We start from the raw sequence: 6,000 nt of genomic DNA on the forward strand, positions 1-6,000 counted from the left end.
TGGTGTCCTTATCAGAGGAAGAGGCCGTCATTCTCTAATGCCAGCGCCACCTCACCGAGCTCCAGCCTCAGTAGGAGTAAGATCTCTATACCATGGCTCATACAAAGCAGACTGCCTACAAATCGACGCATGGGAAAGCATGGAGGCCAGGGGAAAGCATGGAGGAAGCCACTGGCCATAAAAGCTGCTCTCAAGAGTGTGCCCTCTACTGGTGGAGGGAAGAAACCTCATCATTACAGGCCGGGTACCATAGCATTCCGTTAAATTGGATATTATCAGAGGTTCACTGAATTTCTGATTCACAAACTTCCCTTCCAGCGGCTGGTGCGAGAAATTGCTCAGGACTTCACAACAGATCTTTCCTTGCAGAGTGCAGGAGGCAAGTGAGGCCCATCTGATTGGTCTCTGTGAAGACACCTGTCCGCTGTCCATGCCAAACGTGTAACAATTACACCAAAGGATACCCAGCTAGCACACTGCGTACATGGAGAACGAGCTTCAGAATCCACTATGATGGGAAAAATCATTCTTAAAAAGGAAAAAAAATCTTTTCTTTCTGTCATTGGTAGTTCTGAACTTAAGATATTTTTTCTGCATCGGGTTATGATCACATGTGGAAAAATGGGGGTAGAAATCAGGTATTGGCAGTTTTTCCGTTTTTATGTGTGTGTGAATTTTTAATATAAATGCAGGGACATAAAAAAGTATTAATGCAAGTCAAAATCTTTCCGTGAGCAAGTTTCAGCAGAGCAACTTTGTAACAATTATAGAAAAACCTGTTAATTTTTTCTGCACAATGCCAGCATTTGGATTTTTTAAAACAAGTAAATTTCTTATTGCTGCCAACTAAATGGTGTTTGTAGCATTTTTATCATACAGTAGATTCCATCCATTTACTATACTTTTCTGAGTTGTCCTACATGCAAGTACATGTTTTTAATGTTGTCTGTTTCTGTGCTGCTCCTATAAGTGTGCTATTAAAATACACTAAACTATTTTTTTTTTAAAGAAGAGGAGGAGACACCTGAGAGCTCTTTCTCTCTCCACCTATGCACAGAAGAAAGGCCATGTGAGGGCAGAGAGAGAAGGAGGCCGTCTGTAAGCCAGGAAGAGAGCTCTCACCAGAAACTGAATTTACTGGCACTTTGATCCTGAATTTCTAGCCTTCAGAGCTGTGAGGAAATAACTGTCTGCTATTTAAACCACCCAGTCTGTGCCATTTGTTATGGTAGCTTGAGCAGACTAATACATATGGTGAAACGATTTTCAACAAGGGTGACAAGACCATTCAATGGGGTAGAGGACAGACACTCTTTTCAAAAAATTGTGCTGGGATAACTGGTTATCCACATGCAAAAGAATGAAGTTTGATCCTTACTTTACACGGTGAAAAATTAACTCAATGTGGGTCAAAGACCTGAAGTAAGAGTTGAAGCTATAAAACTCTTAGAAGAAATCATAGAGGAAAAGCTTCATGACACTGGATTTGGCAATGGTATTCTTGTATATGAAATCAAAAGCACAGAACAACAACAAATACTAAAAGAAAAAGTATGTAAATTAGAGCACATCGAAATAAAAAACTTCTGTGCATCAAAGGACATAATCAATAGAGTGAAAAGGCAACCCATAGAACAGGAGAAAATGTTTCCAAATCATGTATACGATAAGTTTTAGTATTCAGAATATATAAAGAACTTCTATAACTCAACAAAAACAACCTGATGTATAAGCAAAGAACTCAAATAGACATTTTACTAAAGAATATATACAAATGACCAATGAGGACATGAAAAGATGCTCCACATCACTAAGCATTATTGAAATTAAAATAGAAAACACAATGAGGTATCACCTCACACCCATTAGGAAGGCTACTATCAAAAAAAGAAAATATATACTGGGGCGGATATGGAGAAATTGGAACTTTTGGAGATGTAAAATAGTACTGCTGTGGTGAAAAAAACAGAATGGTAGTTCCTCAAAAACTTAGAATTAAAAAAACCTTAGAATTAAAATAGAATTATCAAATGATACAGCAACTCCACTTCTGGGTATATACCCAAAAGAATTGAAAGCAGGGTGTCCAAGAGATATTTGTACAACAATGTTCATAGCCAAAATGTGGAAGGAACCCAAGTGTCCATCAACAGATGAATGGATAAAATGTGGTATGTACATACCACAGCAATATTACACAGCCTTAAAAAAGAAGGAAATTTTCAACAACATGGATGAACCTTGAGAACATTACGCTAAGTCAGAGAAAACAGTCAAAAAAGACAAATGCTGTTTGATTCCACTTCTATGAAGTACCTAGAGCAGTCACTTCAGAGATAGAAAGTAGAACGATAAGACAACATCAAGTGTAAAAAAGCAAGGGACTGGGAACCCATCTGAAGAAATAATGACTGAAACTTTCCTAATTTGGTGAAGGAAATAGACATAAAAGCCCAGGAAGTGCAGAGAGTCCCAGAAAAGATGAACTCAAATAGGCCCACTCCAAGTCACATTATAATTAAAATGAAAGAATCTTAAAGCAGCAAGAGAAAGGCAATGAGTTACTTATAGAGTTACTCCCATAAGATTGTCAGCTGATTTCTGAACAGAAATTTTGCAGGCCAGAAGGGATTGGTATGAAATGTTCAAAGTGATAAATAGTAAGGACTTGGAGTACCAAGAGTACTCCACCCAGCAAGGCTATACTTGAAATAGGACAAAGAAGGACAAAGAGTTTCCAAGACAAGAAAAATTAAAGGAGTTCATCAGCACCAAACCAGTATTACAAAGAATGTTAGAGGGACTACTTTAAGACTATATATATATATATATATATATATATATATATATATGAATATAAATATATTAATATATAGTATTCATATATATAATCAAATGGCAATAACTACATATCCATCAACAATTACTTTCAATGTAAATGGATTAAATGATCCACTCAAAAGACATAGGAGGGCTGAATGGATAAGAAAACAAAACCCTTACATATGCTGCCTACAAGACACTCACTTCAGATCAAAGGACACACACAGACTGAAACTAAAGAAACAGAAAAAATATATTTCACGAAAATAGAAACAAACAAACGATATAATCTGGAGTAGCTATACTTATACCAACAAATGATATAAGTATCAAAACAAAGACTATAAAAAGAGACAAAGAAGGACACAGCAATCCCACTTCTGGGTATTTATCTAAAGAAACCCAAAATGCTACTTTGAGGGGACATGTGCATCCATATGTTCATTGCAGCATTGTTTACAATGGCCAAGATGTAGAGGCAGTCTGGGTGTCTGTCGATGGATTAATGGATATAGAGGAGGTGGTACATATATACAAAGGAATATTGCTCACTCATGCAATGGAATGGGTTTTTTCTATCTGTGGCAGCAGGGATGGACCTGGAGGGTATGCTGATTGGAGAATGTCAAATTAGAAAGAGAGATGAAATATGATTTCACTTATATGTGGAATCTAAAGAACAAAATAAACAAACAAAACAGAAACTCATAGATATAGAGAATATGTTGATGGTTGCCAGATGGGAGGTGGGTTGAGGGCATAGGTTAAAAAGGGGAAGAAATTTAAGAAGTACAAATTGGTTCTTATAAAGTAGTCATGGGGAGGTAGGATATAGCATAAGGAATATAGTCAATAATACTGTAATTACTATGTATGTATCTGATGAATACTAGATTTATTGGGTGATAGATGGGAGGGAGTTGGGGAGTAGGGTGAAAAAGGTGAAGGGATTAAGAAGTACAAACTGGTAGTTACAAAATAATCATGGGGATGTAAAGTAAAGCATAAGGAATATAGTCAATAACATGGTAATAACTATGTATAGTGCCAGGTGAGTACTAGACCAGTCAGGGGGATCACTTTTTTTTTTTAAACTTTCTTTTATTGGGGGAATATTAGGGAACAGTGTGTTTCTCCAGGGCCCATCAGCTCCAAGTAGCTGTCCTTCAATCTAGTTGTGAAGGGTACAGCTTATTGTCCCATGTGGGAATTGAATTGGCAACCCTGTCGTTCAGAGCTTGCGCTCTAACCAACTGAGCCATCCAGCCACCCCTTAAATTATATAAATGTCTAACTGCTATGCTGTACACCTGATATTAATATAAAATAATAATACAAGAGAAAAACGTATTCTACAATACCACCAATATGGCATTCTGGAGAAGGTAAAACTATGGAGACAGTAAAAAGAGCAGTGGTTGCCAGGAGTTAGGGGAAAGGGAAGGATACATAGGCAGAACACAGAAAAATATTAGGGCAGTGAAACTATTCTGTAAATGGTGGACACATGTCATTATATACTTGTCCAAATCCATAGAATGTACAACACCAGGAGTGAATTCTAATGTAAATTATGGACTTTGCGTGATAATGATGTATCAACGTACATTCATCATTTGTAACAAATGTAGCACTCTGGTGTGAAATCTCTGAGTGTAATTGTGGATGTCTCTATTTCCCTTTGTAATTCTATCCATTTTTGCTTCATGTATTTTGAAACTCTATAGTAGGTGTTTAGCATTCTTATAAATGTTTAGTGATGGTGGGGGAGGCTGTGGATACGTAAAGGCAGGAGGTTTATGTCTTCCTTGTACTTTCCACTCAATTTTTATGTGAACCTAAACTGATCTAAAAAATAAAGTCTATAAAAATTGGGGGGGGGGGGGAGATAATTAACAGAGGAAAAAAAAGAATACTAAATATTCTATTCATATTTATTTTAGTTTTACATAAGGAAAATTAGCAATGTGAAGCTTATTTAAGAAAAAATTATGTGAACTATAAAAAAGGAAGTGAAATAATCTTTTCACACATACAAAAGCTGAAAGAATTCATCATCAGTAGATCTGTATTACATAAAAGTTAAAGGAAGTGCTCAGGCAGAAGAAAAATGGAATCAGATAGAAATCTGGAACTACACAAAGGAATGAACAGCCTGGAAATGGTAAAAACATGGATAAATACATGATATTTTTCTTGTCATTTAAAGCTCTATAAGAGATAATTTAAGCAAAAATAACAATGTAGGTAGAGATTTATAACATAAAAGCAAAACATATGATAGGTAACAATTGCACAAATAGGAGAGGAAAGTTGGAAGTTTACTATCATAAGGTTCTTGTACTATATATGAAGTGGCATAATATCATCTGAAAGTAGACTGTGATAAGTTATCAATAATTCATAGAATAAATAGACAAAAAATTAGAAAAGATGTTACATTTAAAGAACACTATCAACTAACTTAATCTAACTGACATTTATAGAACATTGCAGTCAAAAATAGCAGAATAAATATTCTTTCCAGATGGATATGGAACATTTATCAAGATAGAATGTACTCTGGACCATAAAACGATTTTCAATAAATTTAAAATGATTCAGATCATGCAACATATGTTTTCTGATCATACTAAAATTAAATTAGAAATCAATGTCAGAAAGATTTCTGGAAAATCTCCAAACAAAGTAGCACTTTATAAATAAATATAGATCAAAGAAGAAATCAAGAGGAAATTATATTTGACTAAAAATGAAACACAACACATCAAAATTTCTTTAGAAACAAGAAAGATCTTAAATCCATGACCTTAGCTTCTACCTTAAGAAAGTATAGAAAGAAGAGCAAATTTAACTCAAAGTAAGTAGAAGAAAATAATAAATATCAGAGCAGAAGTCAATGGAGATGGAGACATAAGATAGAAAAATAATAGATAAAATCAATGAAACCCAAAACTGGTTTCATTAAAAACTTATAAACCTCTAGTCAGACTAATGAGAGAGAGAGAGAGAGAGAGAGAGAGAGAGAGAGAGAGAGAACACAAATGGACATCAGAAATGAGAGCAATGACTTCACTATACATTCTACAGATATTAGAAGGATAACAAGAGAATATTATGAACAGCTTTTATAATAAACTTGACCACTTAGATAAAATAATAAAAGACACAAACTAC

The 6,000-nt window shown here is 35.0% G+C and overlaps 1 protein-coding gene, 1 long non-coding RNA gene and 1 pseudogene across 2 annotated transcripts in view; all 3 read left to right on the forward strand.

Moving 5' to 3' along the window:
• LOC109439938 (TBC1 domain family member 22B) overlaps window positions 1–6,000 on the forward strand; it is a 323,763-nt gene that overhangs the window by 295,666 nt on the left and 22,097 nt on the right. The window lies entirely within an intron of this gene.
• The window catches only part of LOC109441477 (class I histocompatibility antigen, Gogo-B*0102 alpha chain), a 266,582-nt gene that overhangs the window by 230,984 nt on the left and 29,598 nt on the right, over window positions 1–6,000 (forward strand). The window lies entirely within an intron of this gene.
• Window positions 93–6,000, forward strand: part of LOC141571767 (histone H3.3A-like) — a 14,048-nt pseudogene continuing 8,140 nt past the window's right edge.

The sequence above is a fragment of the Rhinolophus sinicus genome, linkage group LG05 (assembly GCF_036562045.2).
Source record: "Rhinolophus sinicus isolate RSC01 linkage group LG05, ASM3656204v1, whole genome shotgun sequence".
NCBI classification, from domain to species: domain Eukaryota; kingdom Metazoa; phylum Chordata; class Mammalia; order Chiroptera; family Rhinolophidae; genus Rhinolophus; species Rhinolophus sinicus.